General features: G+C 49.2%; 1 protein-coding gene across 8 annotated transcripts in view; it reads left to right on the top strand.

Annotated features, from left to right (window-relative positions):
• Positions 1-17001, top strand: part of ANKRD11 (ankyrin repeat domain containing 11) — a 159865-nt gene that overhangs the window by 79511 nt on the left and 63353 nt on the right. For 4 of the 8 annotated variants that reach the window (XM_055726911.1, XM_055726915.1, XM_055726913.1 and 1 more), the window contains one exon: positions 6012-6099. The exons of the other annotated variants lie outside the window; for them this stretch is intronic. The gene's annotated coding sequence lies outside the window, so the exon portion shown is untranslated. The remainder of the gene's footprint in view (positions 1-6011; positions 6100-17001) is intronic. 8 annotated transcript variants of the gene reach the window in all.

Raw genomic sequence — 17001 nt, 5'->3', positions numbered from 1 at the left:
TTGTTGCGTAGAGCAGGGGCAGGAGAGCAGACAGCTTCCCCAGCGAGGCAGCCGTGGCCCTGTTGCCACCTGAAGAGCAGATGGGTGCTGTGCCCCTGCAGCTGTGGTGCTGCCCATCCTCAGGTTCTCAGCCCTTTGGGCAGCGTTGGTATTTCTCCTGCCCTGGGCAGCAGAGCCCTTCCCTTGGGCCCTGCGGGCAGCTGTGCATAGTTGTGCCTGGGATCCTGGGTTCCTTGAGGGATTGCTGGAAACTCCCCGCATCCGTGTGCTGTTCATCGCTTCAGAGCTGAACGCTGGATGAGCAGGGTGGTCTTAACTGCTTTGGCATTGGTAATCATTGCTGGAGCTGCTCAGCCTTTCCTGTATGGTTCTGGTGGAGTCTTTGGTGTGCAAGGATGATCAGAGAGGTTTTTTGGTGGTGTGGTTTTTTTCCCCTTGTAAAATATATTCCAGCTCCAGTTTGTAATGTGGCAAGAGGGGGAGCGAGAGAAGGGAACAACAGCATTAGCGGATGTAGAAGTAGCTGGAATGAGAAGCTTTTGTGCCATTAATAACAGTCCTGGCTGGCAGCCAAGGCTGGGAGTGTGGGATTAGCCTGAACAATCAAGACTGCAGGATCAAAACAAGGAGGCAGGAACAGCGAGGTCACACTGCTGCCATCTGCGCTGCCGCAGTGGTGGGAGGGAGCGGAAGAGGGGGATGCGCTGGAGGAGCGATGCCGGTAGCGCAGGCGGTGGGGCACCCGCCGCCTCCCCAAAACCAGCCACCGCCCCGGCTCAGGGCTTCGGGCTTCACCTCCCGGGGCTCTGCAGGCACCTTCCCGGCGGCGCTGCCAGCCCGTGGAGGGGGCGGCAGCCGCAGCCTGTCATTTTTAGGAAACGGCTTCTGAAAAACAGAAGCGCCTCGTTAGGGCTTGGTCGTGCACTTCTGTGCTCTGGACTGAAGAGCCGAACGGCCTTTCTGGCCGTGGCTTTGGGACGAGCGTTTTCGTGTGACAGTGCCGATAGGCCGCCCCGGCGCTGGCGTCGCTGCCGTGCAGCTTGTGCATCCATCTGGTGACCGGGGGTGGGGAGAGGTCACCGGACGGATTCAGCTGCAGCTTTGCTGTGTGCAAAGGCTGCCTTGCTCTCTCCCACGGCGTGTGGGGCGTATGGGCCTTGCCGGGGCTCTATGTGCTAGTTTACATCACCCCTTTAAAAAGAGTGACTTGAGTTTTCTGCCGAAAGATGATTTTCAAAGCAGATGGAGGCAAATTTGTTCTGTTTCACTCTGGTCTCCATCAGCTTTTGCTGAAGCACCTTCCAAGAGCATCAGAAAGCAAAATGATTCACATCGTTTACATTGCTTCTCCTATCTTTTTCCCTCTGACCTAGTAAATCTTACTGTCCTGCAAATGTAAATACAAAAGCTGAAATGCAATGGAAGCAAAGCAGTGTCCCACAAACAGCCTCCCAGCTCTTGCTAAAAATATCTCTGTGCGGTGCAGTAACTCCCAGGCATTCTTTTGTCTGACTGCTTTTGAGTTCCCTAATTGAAGTTGGTTGGAGGGCAGTGCACCAGTTTCCTGAATAGCTCAGATGTTGATTGTGGGTTAAAAAACAAGAGCAAAATTGTTTTCTCTTTGTGCAGCCGCACTTTTATTTACCTCCTCCCCCACCCCTTCTAAATCTCTGTATTTTTACTTGCAATTTGATTTTGTAAGACAACTGCATTCAGTGCATCAGTACATCTGCGGAGAAGGGGCCCAGGAGGCAGCGAGCAGGAAGACACAGTTTTCGGTACGTGATGCCACGTGCGTGTTGGAGCTGGGGTGCCGCTCCATTGGAAACGTCCAGGCTGGCGCAGAGATGCAGTGTAAATGGAGCTTAACGTAGTAGGAAGTGTTAATAATGGTTCCTAATTGCCTACTAATAACTAAATCTGTGGGATTTGGCAGCAATTGGGATATAGTTTTCTCCTGCAATCTGTCTGTTCCCTCCAGAAAGAACAAAGTTGCTTCATTGACATACAGCAACGAATCTTTAAGTCACTGAAGGTACTGGGGGAAAGTTTTCCAGATTCCGTGTGGCCTCCACCCCTCCACAGAGCCTGCAAGGGTGCTTCCCCAGGCGAAAGCTGCCGTGTCTTGGTCCAGCTCTCCAAGATGTAACAGAGGAAGAAGAATAAAATCAGACTGGTTTCTGCCTTTCTGTTTGCTTGGGGGGTTTGTATTTTTCATTTGAACTTGGAAACAGAGAAACCCAGGCTCGTTTCAAGCGCTTCCAAAAGGCTACTAGAAGCACCCTGTGTGCAGACAAAGCACCCAGATGACTGAGGGTGGGTCTCTGGGCTCTCATGGGGACAGAGAGGAAAAGTTTGTGACCAGTAATTTGTGATAAGTCATGGCCGGTCCAAGAAGCTCCCCAGAATATATCTGTTGGGTAAATGTGATAAACAGCAAGTGCTCAGTGCTCCTCTGTGGCCGGTAAACAAACACAAATGTTGCTTTCACTACAGCCTCAGTAAATTAAAGGTTTGAAATTGTGATGGAGATTGGAGAGAAGCTGATTTCAGATGCTGCTTCAGGAGCCGGGATTTATTCAGGCTCTCTGTGGTGGGAGACATTTCATAGCTGCTCAGCAGCAGCAGGAAAACAAGCACAAATTTTTCTGTCTTCAGGGATAACTGCAGTGAAGCATGCAGGGGGGAGGGCTGTGCCTCGCGCTGGTACCGAAATACCTCCCCATCCCCCATGCGTGTCAACAGGCCCCGAAATTTCCCCAGCACGTGGAGCTGGGTGCTGGGTGCTGCACCTGCCCGCAGGCATGGGGACCAGTGCCTGCAGCCCCTGGCGTGGGGGAGGCAGTCTCCTCCGGCACTTTTTTGGAAATGGAACATACTCATAGTTCGACACACATGAAAATAAGATGCCAAACGGGTGCGAGCTGGTGGCCTGTGAGCTGGGTTCGCTGCCTCTCGCTCTGCCGTAGCGCAACGCCAGGAAAATGTGTTTGGAGGAGCCCGCAAGCATGTGCGGCAGCAGGGAGAGTGGCATCCTGCCTCCAGGCACCCCACTTTTGTGTGCAGTGATTGGGGGGCCCAGGTGCCGGCTCCCACCTTGCTTTCCTTGCCCCCCTTTCCCACAGGCAGGTGGATTTTATAGGGGAAAAACACCCTTATTGCCCAAAGCCTCCCTTCCTCTCCAGAAACCTGGCACAGTGGGTGCCAGCGCCGTCTGCTCTTGGGAGAGGTGGTGGCATGGCCGGTGGTGCTGCGGAGGAGCCCTGCCAGAGGCAGTGCAAGGGAGCCAGGCTGTTGACGCTGGGGCAGGAGGGTTGCATGCTTTCCTCTTAGCTCCTAGGTTAATGTTTAACCTGTTTGTGTTTCAGTACTGGGTTGTTCAACGTTACAGGGCACTTTGTATGACTGTAGATGAGCAGCCCCGTCCGAGGGGTACGGATGTGGAGGAACGTGAAGAATTTCATAGGGAGGAAGATGAGATTTTTCCCTTTCCCTGTGGAGGGAAACCAAGTCTGGGTGGGTGACATTATAATGCTTTATATACACAGGCAGCTCCCTGCTTTGGGAGCATACAGTTTCCACCTGGGCAAAACATTTTGCTCTGACTGTAAACCTTAGAGGGGAGAGTGCTCAAATGGAAAAGTTGACGCAGCCTTATCTGCGGCACGGCCTCAGTATGATAGAGGAACCCGAGCCCTGGCTTATGTCAGGCTTGAAGCTTTCCGCTTGCCATCCAGCAAACTGCATACCGTTGCCTTGGAGCCATTCCTTCACTGGGGGCACATCCTTCAAGGAGCGCAGTTTGGTCAAGAGTACAGGTCTGGGTTCACTTTAAGTATATATCAAGTGCTGCCTCCTTGCAGCAGCCCAGTGTCTCTTGAATGGTCCTCCTTGGAGTGCCACGGCATCAGGCTCCCAGTGAATGGCAGCATCCCTTTCCCAGAAACTTTAGCCCTTGCCTTCAGTGTGCAATTATTCTTGTAGGAGACATTCAGGTCATCCGTCCCCCTCGTGTAGTAAGTGACACTTCTACGAATGACTGATGCTTAGCATAGTCAAGGGTCACCTTACCCAGCGCTCAGTGCCGAAGGCTTTCATTGCGGTGTGCATGAACAGTCTTTCAAACTTCCTGCCGGCTCTGCTGCCGGCAGTTCATTAACAGGAAAAAAGAGGCTGGAACTAAATTTTCCAGCAGTGCCCAGACCCCATCGCATCTCTGCCTGATGAGGTGGGAGCCACTGCCAGAGCTCACCACTCCCCTTGCACCATAACCCCGATAACTGACCCGAAACGGCGGCTGCGGGGTTAGGCTGACATCTGGCACGCTACCGGCACCGCTGCCAGGAGGGGAGGGAGGTGGAAACGTTGGCTGCAAGGGAAGGAGCTGGAGGAAGGACGGGAAGGGAGGGGGAGGGACAGAGCCAGGAGCTTCTGGAGCTGCGGGGTGAGACATTAAACCAGAGAAGGGGCAGAATATAATGCTCAGTGATTTTTGTGCAAGCAGACGGCTGCTTCCACAGGACGTCTCAGGGCTAAAGGCAGTGCTTGTTTTCTAGCAAGACACTACAAATAATAAAAATAACAGTTGCAGTTAATTGCCATGTATCCATCATGCCTTGGTTTTCATTTGTCTTAAGGCAGGATGCATTTGCAGATGAATTTAGAAAATAGCTGAGGATCAAATGTTGGTGGTTTTTTTTCTTTGGCACTGATTATTTTGCTGGCTGTTCATGTTCGGTGATGCAGATCTGCATGTGCATTCAAAGCCTGTAGGTAATGTTACAATTTTCTTCCTGCTATGAGCTTCTGTTTTCTATGCTCACACCTTTCTGGAAGCCTCCTTTCAGGCTACAGTATTCCCTGCTTGGTTTTGTATTAAAGGAATCTTTTTCTCTAAGGGTTGAGAAAAATAATTTCCTTTTAGCTTTTGGTACATAAAGGAATAATACTCTTTTCACCTGCTAAAAAAACAGACCAACATTTCAGAAGGCTGAGCCTGCTACAGTGCGTTTTGTTGAGGAAAAAGCATTTCCCTAAGTGGAGCAGCTTTTCCTGCTGAAGCAGATGTTGACGATGTGTTGTCCTGGTCAAAACCCCGTTCCCCAGCTCTCGGGGTGGTGTGTGTGTGTGTGAGGACTCCCCTGCTGCCCACTCCCATCCCATGCCACCCAGCATGTGGGTTTTGGGAGCGGGTGCGTTCCCGGCATTGTGGGGCAGAGACGGGGGCTGTCCTGCTCTGAAGGCGACTGGGCTTGGTGCTCATGGCTGACCCAGCTCGCCGCGAGCCCTGCTGTGCGAAGTGAGATGGGAGGAAGGCTACAGCGCCCGGTTGTTTATTGAGATCGCCCGTTTCTGTGCCAAGATTGCCACAAACCGGCTTCCTTTTCTTGGGTGCTCTGAGCACGTCGTGTCTGCAAATGGGGGCTGGTGCTTGTGCACCCTCATAAAGATCTTAATTTGTTCAGATGGGAATTTACTATTTTAAAATGGCTTTGATTATCATACGGAAGAATTGTTTACTGGCTGTACATATGCTATGCTGTCTCTGTCCCGTGCTTTGCTAAGAATAGAAACCAAAGCATTACTCTGCGCATCTTACAGCTGTGGCTGTTGAAAAAGTGACTTGCCCAAATGTTTTGTATGTTTGTGGCTGAGTAGGCAATGAAGCTGAAGTTCAAAACTGCCACTTCTCTGCTCAAACCACTAATCAGCATTGCTTCTGAAAGGACTATAGATAGTGTGTGCAAGCTGATACTACAAAAATAAACTTTTCATAACCTCCCTTTGGTTTCTGTAAATCCCCAGACTTGCAGGCCTGCACCATTATCTATAGGCACTCACAAAGCCATCCTCACCACGATGTTCTCACCACTCTATTTAATTGCAGAGGAGCCTTTTGGAGTAGCCTTTAAAAATCCCTATCACCGTTGCACTATCTTCATTAAATGAATGGGGCTGTTGTACATCTGACAGCTGCCATTTTAATGCTGTGGTATTGTATTTCCTTGCAGGAGGCTCAACCTCACGAGGCAGATTAGGACTGAGAAAATCCAGGTTCCATTAGAAACCATTGGAAATGAGTTCCCAAGTTGTTCTAAGGTAAATCAATAATGAATATAATCTCCCTGGCTGGACATAGTGACCGAGCCAACAGTTCATTTAACCACTTTTGGTTTTTTTTAAAGCACTTCCAAAATCATTCCTGTTGAGATTTACTTCTCACTCTGAATTGCTGTTATGAAATTCTCAGGCAGCGTTTGTTTTTGAGTGCTGCCAAAACTTTGGTAATTTCCTCATCCCCATGCTTCAGAGGAATTGTAGTCACTGCTGTGATGCCCAGCCTTGCTTCAGTACCGAGGTAGCCACTAAATTGCTGTGAGTTTGGGAGTGGAGGATGTTGCTCAGCTTGCACGCACCTCCACTCCTAGACGCGCTGCTCAGACCCTGCATCTTGGTTCTGCCTCCTCACACAGTGCCGTGTGAGCCCTACGTTTGGTGTGTCCCCGGCCCCCTTGCCTTCTTCCAGTCAGTGTGTGTAGCTGGGAGCGTGCTCCATGCTAGAGGCACAAACATAATCCTTCATTCGTCACCATTCCTGAGGGCTCTGTCGCGCTGCCTCTGCTGTTTTGAGACTGACCCTGGAAGGGAACAGGAGTTCGGTTACAGAATAATCAAATTGAGAAAGAAGAATCTGTTTCAGTATTACAATAACAGTTTTTTCTAATTCTTAATGTATTTGAAATTAGCTTTAATAAGCAAATTGTCCTTTCTCAGAGCAAATATTCCAAACTCATGTATCTTTCAAGCTAAATATGATAAAGGACCAGTGATTTTTCCTCTTCTGTTTGAAGTAATGCTTGAGTGAAGTGAGGAAGATGATTAACTTGTAAATGAGTGCAAGAATGCAGCCAGCTCCAGTGGCTTTCCATGCTGGCACTGCTGGGTTGCTTGGCACTGTGAGCCTCGTTGGGATCAGGCATGAGCAGGCTATCGTGTCTGTTGGATTATCCAGCACACGTGGGATGGCGTTCATGTGAGCCCTGCTTGGGGCTGGTGGCAGGCGGGTGAGCAACACCCGGTACTACACAGAGCTTGGAAGGGCAGAGTTGCAAATCACGCTGCTTTTTTTATTTTTTTTGGTACCAATTTGAGGTGATGCAATGAGTTTTTGTACTAGATAACTGTTTTGTGTCACATGATAGTCATCTTTTTGATTCTCTAGTAGCTGCCTTGTGATGAAATTTATAATCTTTTGGAAACTCAGCCTTATTTAGCAGTACTTGAACTGTCAGATAGTAAAATAATGTTTCTTGAACCACTTGAATGGGATAAGACTTGGCTTGATGTATGGCTGTGGTCTTAGAAAACCGGTAACTCCTCCTCCTCCCCCTGCACTGATATTACTATCAGATTTTTCTTTTTAGCTGTGGCAAAAAGAAGATTGAGTTGCTAGAGCATGATCTGTTTTGATCAGTAAAAATCTCAGCACTGCTAATTTAGTCAGCTAGTACGTTACAAATGTAGGTTCTGTGTGCTCAAACTGTTCTTAGTTCTTTTACTTAATAAGTTCTCCAGATAGTTGCCATGGAAATAGTCCTGGATTCTGAGAGGATGTAAAGGTCCTGAGGATGCTGGAGCAGTGGCAGCAGTGCATGGTCTTGCACGCTCCAGGCTCTGCTCCTGGTCAAAACCTGGTTTTCCATGGTGGTGCCACCTCTAGGATGGGAACCAGCTTGTTCCTCCCGTGGCTGTCCCAGTTTCCCCCTTCTGGAGTTTTGGGCAGAATTCTCCTGATATTCATAGTGAAGAAAAGTTGAAGAAAATGCTCACTGCTGCTTTTCACTGCTCAGAGGTTAATTACAATTTTCTATCTTGTGTTTGCCCTGAATCGTGCTAATGTGAAAGGCTTTGGCTGTTGCCTTTGCCTTAGCCGAGCCTCTGTGGCTGTGCTGGGGGCCTGCACGGAATTTGAGAAAATTTCCCCTGCTGTGCTGCCGGAGTGCTGGGTGCGGGTCTTGCTGCACCGGGCAGTACCGGCCCCAGCAGTGCCGCAGTAGGAGCCTCTCCCAGGCCCCTGCTGGTGCCGCAGAACAAACCTGCTTCCTCCGGGCCTGTGTTTTCTTTTTCACCAACTTCCTTTTTGTGCAAATGTTGCATTTTCCATGAAGTTTCCTTGCGTCGTTTTCAGACACAATCATTGTACGTCTAAACCAAACCTGGGTACTTCTTGTTGCTTGAAGTAAGCCAACCAGTCCTAATTGCAGGAAAATACAGGTTATTTACCTGGCTTTGTAAGACTTGAAAAATGCTGTATTATTTAAGCTGGAATTGACTTTAGTTTGAAGCAGGGCACAAATGTTTGATGCAGCATATGGGATATGTGAGTCCTCTTGGGCAGCAGGATAGGACCAAGTGCAGGAGCTGTAAAAACAGCAGGTCATCTTCCTGCACCTGGTTTTTGCCAGAACAATTTCCTAGGGAAGCATCTCTTTGCAGTGGTAGACACCCTGAAGAAGCTAAAGTTAAGATTTCACTGCCTTCATATAGATATCAGGCCAAACAAACAGTGTGTATATATTTCAAAGGTTTGAAGAGTGGCCATGGTAGATTTAGTTTCGAGGCAAACAGTGGAAGAGGGGTGCTGGTGAGTTGTAGGGACAAAGCCTTGAGGGCTGCTTTCCTGCGTGGTGGGCCAGTACAGAGGGATGCCGTCCCTTCCTTCGTGGTGAAATACAGGTGAATCAGACTTTGGCTGTGCACTTCCAGTTATTAGCTGGAACAAAAATCTACTAGAGATTTTTCCCTTCGTTTTTAAAATTTAATTTTATTTTTTCCTCTGGAGAGCTGGTGTGCTTTCTCTTCCACCCCCCGCCCCCACCCTCAATATTTACATATGTTATTGAATAGCTCTTGCTGTGATGCCTAGGAAAACATACAGTGCATCCTGCCCTTCGCGTGGCATGGTAACAGAGACGGAGAACCCTGTCGCACTGCTGAGACATCCCACCTTTCACTCCCCTGGAGCATGCTCGCCCCAAAACCCTACACGTTTCGGTCATCCCGGTGACTAGGGGAAGTCTGAAAGGCAGGTTTTAAAAAGCCAAGTCAGCACTTTAACACAGATTGTTGAGACCCCAGCAGCTCGCAGTAAGAGCCCACCTTCCTGTTCAGCTTGGGGAGGAAGCCAACCAACCCAACCCAGCCAACGGTCCTGCATCCTTTTACACTGCTTTGGGTGTATTAAATTAGCAAGCAGAGTGACAGCTGGGCAGGAGGCTGGGAACAATGCAGATAAAGTTAGCTTTCAGCGATGTGACCCTCTCCAGGCTGCGCGCCAGAAGACTATAAATAATTGATAGGAGCAACCACCCTCGCCAGCACGCTAATGTACAGCGTGGTTCATACAGCGAGCGGAGCTGCATTACCCATTACATCACCGCTGCTCTCAGCCCGGGCTCTCCTATCAGCGATGTAATTTTACTGCTTTTAAATAATAAATTGCACTGGGAGTTGAAATACTCCTTCGCCCCATTCAAGCCTACTAGGGTGTGCAACTACACAAATGAATTTTACATATGGTAAAATAAATTTTGTATCAAGCTAAAGAAAATTTCTTGCAGGAGGAGTTTAGCCCCACGGTCTCGCCCAATATCGGTAACAGGGGTTTAGGGCATCAAAGGCAGGCGGTTCCAGCTAGTGACTTTTGATCTGGCTCGGTGTCTGGAATGATTTTGAAGCTTGACTTGGGGTCACTGGCCTAAGTTCATGGGTGGTTTCAGGGGGTAAAGTTCTCCAGTGTTGCAAGTCAGAAAAATCCCCTTGGCTGCAGCCGTTTCCGTGAGCGGAAAGCGTGCGAGCGGCATGCATGAGCTCTGTGGTTCCACAGCACAGGAGCTTTCACTTTCAACGGCTGTAGTTTTCAAGTAGTGAAAAGACCTTGATGTAACCCAAACCCTGCTTTTTTTTCCCCATGGTCTTTAGAGAAGTCCTGCAACCTCTGCTTATCCACGTATTTGTGTGGAGAAGCTAAAATGTGCTTTGAATATTCCAGGCTCTGGGGATGGGGAGGGACAGGGGAATGTCTACATGTGGGGGCGCTTTTGGTGGACTCTTGCAGCATTTTATGCTTACTTGTGTGGGTCTCCAAGGGCTTTGAAAGTATGATTTTTTTTATTTTTTTTTAAATCATGTAACTGCTACACTAGAATCTGTAAGCATCAAAACCTGTTGTGCAGATTGTGGTGCCCCATTGCTGTTAACTTAGTGGTGAATAAATGGAGAAATCAAACTGGAGAGCAGTCAGCTGTTGGTGTGGAAGAGATGAGTGACATTATGGGAAAGCACGGAGCAAGGACCTGTGGTGTGTGAGCAGAGCAGGCTGGCAGCAGTGGGGCACAAAGGTGAAAGATGCTGAAAAGCAGGTGCTGAGGGTGATGCAACTTCATTCAGTGGGACATGGTGCACAGTGGGAGGGTGGGCTCAACTGAGTCCTGTTGGCTTCCAACGTTGCCAAGGAGGGTGCTGATCCCGCTGTGGGAGTGGGGACAGTGAAACGCAGCACTGGGGGTGTGCAGTGTCCTGCAGCGAGACGGTAGCTGGGCAGGGAGGAGAGCCAGTGGCTGGACGGTGCTCCCAGGAGGTGTGCTGGCAGGCATGCTCTCGGACATTGTAATTTCGGGACAACCAGCCTTTTTTTATAGGAGAAATAAAATTTTGGAATGGTATCATAGGAGATGACTTAATTTGTTGAAAGAAGGTAAGGAACAGACTGGCTGAGGGTATGGGTCAGGTAAGATTGGAAGCACATATTGATGGTACAGGGTGCTGGCATGACGGGCTTGTATCTGGATGTAAAATTTCTTCTGTGACTCCTCAGAAAGATCACCTTGCTTTGCTCTGCACTGAGTATGAAGTAGATGTTTGGGACCTGCTTTCAGGAGACATCTGTCCTATGTGTGCACCTTTACAAGTCTCAGAATCTGTGCAGGGTTACTGTGAAAACGGTGGCTTTCACACCTTCTAGGGCAAGACTTAAAGAATTATTATTTCCAAATCAGGAAGTGAGCAATGTTGCAGAGCCACATAAGACAGCATAAGCTGCTTACGGTGGATTAAAATGACTGACCGTTTAGCTATGCAATTAGATGGGGAGATGGTGTGATAATTCATGAGTAACTAGCTTACCTGTCCCGTGATATTGTTTATCTCCAGGCACATGTGCACCAGTTTCCATAGGGTGTTCGAGCATTTGCTTTTAAAGGCATAGGTCCCTGAAAAAAAAGGTGAATGTATCTGGTTTTTGTACGGTTTTCTGATGTTTCTTAGCTACCCTGGAACGTCAGGTTTGCCCTTCAGTTAAACCATAGCTGTTTCCAGAAGAGTCCAGGTGTGTGTCACCCCATTGGGCAGGCGGCTGTGCCACAGCGGGGAAGTGGGGCTGCCCGAGGCAGGCAGAGCTGCAGCTCCCGCTCAGAGGGGAGGTGGCTTCCATTTCTCAGGGGGGTCCCAGGCTCCTCTGGCACAAGGCCACAGGCTGCCAGGCCTGCGACGATGGTGGCACCAGCCTTTTTGTGCCCTTCTGGAAGCGAGACACCCAGTCTCTTGTCCTACCGATACCATTAAGAACGAGTGCAGCACCCAGGAGCTGCCCTGCAGTGGGACCTAACAGGAGGCAGGACAGCCCACGGGAAACGAGGGTGTTTTCCAGGGATGCTGAGCTGCATCAGCATCTAGGCATTGCATGTGCTTCCAAGAGGATCTTGTGGTTATCAGGCAAAGGTCTTCAGATGACGAGGTGATGCTTGTTCTCTCAAGCTGTGGAGCATGTCCATCCCTGCAGAGGTTTGAGGTGTTATTGACTTAGATTTGCAAATGCTCTGGACATAGGGAAGCTTTTATAGGGCAGTAATGTGTAAGATATTTCAAACTGTTTATTGGGCCTGCCAGATGGCTTTGGGGCTCTGGGGCGGTCTGACTGCCTGCAGCGCTGTGGTCAGTCAGTCCCTGCTGCGGCAGCCATCCGTCCGGCGCATCACTGCTGTGAGGCTCTGAGTTCCAGGACCAGCAATTCAGCAATGCCAGGTTTGCTTTTCCCCATCCCGAGAACTCTGCCTTACCTTCTCCGGCTCAGCAGCATCTCCTTCATCTCTCACAGGTGTACAGCTTAGCAAACGTATCCAAAATGCTTGAAGATTTTGGCCAGCTCCAGTTTGGAGAGCTGGCTGATCGAGGTGTGGTGCACGTATGGGAAACGAGCTCAGCCCATGCGAATGTGTTCAGCGTGTCTCTTTTCATAACAATGTGACTGGATCAGTTATTTTCTTGGGTGATGGTGACAGGTCACTTTGTGGCCAGACAGGAGCCCAGCCCCGCAGATGTACTGGCTGTACCTGGGGCACAGTGGTTCTCGTACTGATACAGCAATCCAGAATTTTAGTGTCTCTCTGAAGATTTGACTCCAAAAGCTCTGAGGTACACAAACAGTCATGCAGGCTACAGAGAGGGACTTCCAAAAAAAAAATAAAAATTAAATAGATTATAAAGATGCCAAATAGACATCCTGGAGATCTGCTGAGGGCAGAATGCTAGCCTAAGCCTCTGCTCGTGCAAGCAGAAGAAAGGCAGGAAGCAGGAGATGCTGCTGCACCTCCTTGTCTGGGACGTCATCAGCCTGGTCCCACGCTGGCTGACCCTGGCCCACACGGTCCCCTTCTCCCCCTGCGGTTCTCAGAAACTTCATCCTTCCCCTGCATCTCACCTTTCCGAGCGCTCAGGAAAGGGGCTTTGCTATTCTTAGCATCTCGGCAGAAGTGCTGCCGCTCCAGCGAGACGCACACAGGAGCCTTTGATAAAAGGAGCAGGGGAGTAACCATGGCAGGCTCACTGAAGCTGGTAACCATGGATTACAGAAATTAAAGGCATAAAGCAAATAGCAGGATTATCTTTGGCGTGGTGGTTTTCTAGTGAACAGAAAGCATTACCTGACTTCCACATTTAGGTGAGGCACTGTAAATTACCTGTAGTTAAAAAATAATGCTAATTAAATTCAAATGCAATAACGATTAACACTGCTGATCTCAATTCACTGAATTTCCCTGCAACTCTTAATTGACAGAGAAAAAAAACCCAGCCCTGTACAGAAAAAAGGAGGGGGAAATTCTTGCTTCTGGCTCTGTGCTGCATCCTTTTTCTGATGCAGCTGTCAAGTTTGCATTTTCCATTTCCCTAGCCTTATTATTTCTTATTTTTAATGCAGGGCGCTTCACAAATCTGATGAGCTTGATTTGCTGGTCCCTTTGTAGGTGAGCGTGCTGCGGGCAGGGTGCCTGGTGGGCCAGGTCGGTATCTGGGGAGCTGGCCTGAAGCACTGCCCGTGCCGCACCCAAGGGACCTCGCCAGCTGCGCAGCAGACAGGTGGCACGTGGTGAGTGCCGACACCGAGCTCCCCCGGCACCCCATATCCCCCTGCACCTTCCTTGCCCTGATGTAGAAGACACTCTGCCTTTCTCTTCCCTTAATCATCCGGAGGAGAGGGCGAAGGAGCCCGGGTGGCTTTGTGCTGCAGGAGCAGCGTTCCTCGGGTCCGCTTAGCATGCAAGCTGTGTTCTTTGCACAGCAAATTTTGCTTTCAAGTTCAGCGAGTGCTAAGACTCTGCCTAAATGGGCCTGCTAAAGATATTTTTTGACATTTGAAAATCCTATTAAGCCCATTTCTCCCCTCTCCTCTCTCCCTCCCGGTGTGCCAGTTTAACATGGAGGCACTGCAAAGGTTTCTTTAGCCGGCCGGGTCACATCCTGCACAACAGACCTCAGAAATATGGGTCACAACGAAACGAGGAAAACAAAAAGGTTATTGTCCTCATGTCTTACGCTGATGGCTGATTGAGGGACTCCCTAAACGGACAGTTTAAGATCTTAATGAGGTACCAAACATGAGGTAATGCAGAATATGCCCCTTTCATGCTGTCTGCTCGCCAGCATGGCCTTCCAGAAATGGGTTCCTCCTGTGTGTTCGTGCCTGATGCTGCTTTAACTCTTCTTTACCAGGGGCACGGGCCTGGCAGCACATCCTTAAAGCGGAGTTTGCCACGGTTCCTGTTCACAGTTCCTGCATGAGTCAGTGATAAAGCCCATGAGCGCATTGTTTATTTTCTTATTTACAAATAATTCTCCTAAGTTGAGGTTATTGCTCATTGGCTTTAAGCACAGGGTTGTAGGCTGGAGCAGGTCTCCTTTAGCCTGCTTCATGCTGTGTGAGGTTATCTGCAGATTGTTCTCCAGGCTTTTTAAAATTAAATTTGAAGAGGGATTTCTATTAAATCCTGGTTTCTGGGAAATTTCTGAGAGTAGCCTGCAGTGGGGCAATCACCAGTTGTCCAGGTAGGTGTGTAATTACACAGGTTTTGGGGAGCAGGGATGCAAACAAGTTTGCATACATTGAATTACAGGCAGTGTTTTAATAGTATGTTTTTTAGGTCTTGGCTTTAATCCAGAATTTTTTCGTGCTATTATCCTCTATTTACAGCTTTCAGAAATCAGCTGATGTCACTGCACATATGTTTAGAGCCGTTGCTAAGGTGATTAGCTCCAGAATTCAACGCCTACGCAGTCCTGATGAAAAGCTGAGAAACTGCTCGGCAGCGTCTGTTCAGAGTGGTGCATTGTCGGCTTGAACTATTAAGAACCATAAAACAATATTACCCAATTTTAGGGTAAATACGTTGGCCTTGACTGATAGTCATGCATCAGGTTTTACAGGAACAGAGGCTTTATCTGGCATGTTTAACGAAGTCTGAGAACATTTTTCACTGAGAAAGCATTTAAAATTACCCGATTCCTAATTTCCATGAGCCTGTGCAGTGTTGGCAGGGTTTCCTCTGCCTGCCGACTTGGGAGGCAGAAGGTGGCAATCCAGGAGCAGGACTGCTGCCTCGTAGATGTCTAATGTCTGTCCCATCGCTCGGTCAAACTTGCAGAGCGCACGCAGCAGAACAGTGGACTGCAGCCCAAGCGTGGGTGCTTTGCAGCTGAAGCGTTGCCCAATATCCCATTCAGTGGTCAGCCGCTCACGTTAAACTGGGAACTGTCCTGTAACCACCACAGTGACTGGGACACACAAGACGGTATGTCTTGCTGCTTCCCAGCGTTGCCTGCTTCTCAGCTGAACAGAAATCACTCCTGAGAGGAGATGACCGCCCACCACCTCAATTTCCATGTTTTCCATTTTCAGGCATCCAGCTTGCGCAGTGCTCCAACAGAAGGACCCTGTCTCTAGTGGGAGTCTGTCCTCTTTTAATAGAAATTAAAGTAATTTACCTTCCTCTCCCCTTTTAAAGAACAGTATCAAGTTGCCTTTACCGGTGGGGCTGATGATCCTGTTACCTACTGGGCTCCTGCTTTCAGTGCAGCAAAGAATAGCTTTTATTCATGGCAGAGAAGCCATGAAATACAATAAAGCTGCCCATAGCCTGCACCAAGAACAGGCTACCAGATTACATTTTAAGAGCGTTGTAGGCGAAAACCACTTTTCGGTTTAAGTCGGTGCATGAAATGTGTATGAAGAAATCTTTTTTCCAGTCTAAGGTACTTTGCTGTCCTTTAAAAAGAATTATAATAAAATAATCTACCATTTACAGTGTGAAGAGATGTGGATATGTATATGTATTTTTTCCCCCAGTCATCTAGTGCACAGTAAGATTCTTAGATGATAACAAACATTTTCTTCCCTGGGAGCTCACTGTTCTCTCACTGATTATTTTTTTCCTCTTTCCCTTTTTTTAAAGCATACCGGCTAAGGCTTGACCTAGTTTGGCTGTGATCACAACGTGAAACAGTGTAAATGTTCACCTAACATAGCTACCTATATTTTTGTTCTATAGGCTGTGCAAAAATAGCCATGCACAGCAACGAGCTGTGTGTGAGTACCAGTGCAGCATGTGGTTTTGCAGGGACCAGGGCTGAAAAGATGGTTTTGCTCATTCCCTTCCCTGGTCTCTGTGTCAGGGGCTCTCTCAGGGTGCAGGCAGAGGTTGGACTGGGCAGTGGGAGGGGAGGTGTTTGTCTGCAGGAGTAAAACCTCGTTAACAGCTCCTGTCCCCCACTGAAACGAGGAGGCTTGGCTAATGGAACAGGTGTGCTGGCACCACTGTGGGAAGCACACATCCCTGGGTAGCTAATTTTAGCATAAAATATAAATTGTGTTAATTACTGACTGTGGGAGAAACACTGGGTCAGGGGTGTGCAAAGGTGCTTGCATCATCCGAAACACATTTGTCCATTCGCAGGGTGAACTGGGATGTGTTGCATTTGCCGTACAGCTGCACCCCAGCACCCCATTACTCTTGCCTGGGCTGGTGGCTGCTGCCTGTGGTCACATGCTGCCCCGCGCGGGTCTGCAGCGTGCGTGTGGCCAGGGACCTTCCCAGGGGGTGTCCTGCCTGCCCGAGCTGGTGCACGCACAGCCCAGCATCGCTAGGCGTCCTCCCTGCAGCTTAAATGCCCCCAGTCCTATGATTTCTGGTGTGGCCTTTTCTTTCAAGAAGTGGCTTGATGGGGATGGTTGCGGTCTCGTTGCATGGATTCCCCCGTTGGGGTCTGTACCGATCCCCTTGGAAGTTTCTGATGAAGGAGAGCAAATAGGTTGATGCAGCGCACCATCCTTCCACCCAGCCTGGCTCCCGAACTGTCCTCGGGCCCCTTCCCGGCTCCTCCTCCCCCAGCTTTCCTGTCCTGGGCTACAAAGATGTTCCCAGGGCTTGGGGAGGGTGAATAGAGGTTGCACAGCCCAGTTCCCGCTCCACTCCGTGGGGCCTAGAGCCCGGGAACAAAACCCAGATTATGGCCTTTCTCTGCAGAGCTGAAGGGGCCAGGGGGACATTGATATGCAGATCCTGTGTGTCGGGGAACCGCAAGTGGCATTGTTTTGAAATGTCCACATGTAGGGTTCATGAAGCGATTGAGAAAAGAAACTAAGTGAAATATTCCGTGCTGAAGCGTGATACG

Source organism: Falco cherrug, chromosome 14, assembly GCF_023634085.1.
Source record: "Falco cherrug isolate bFalChe1 chromosome 14, bFalChe1.pri, whole genome shotgun sequence".
NCBI classification, from domain to species: domain Eukaryota; kingdom Metazoa; phylum Chordata; class Aves; order Falconiformes; family Falconidae; genus Falco; species Falco cherrug.
This window is presented reverse-complemented; position numbering and strand designations above follow the sequence as displayed.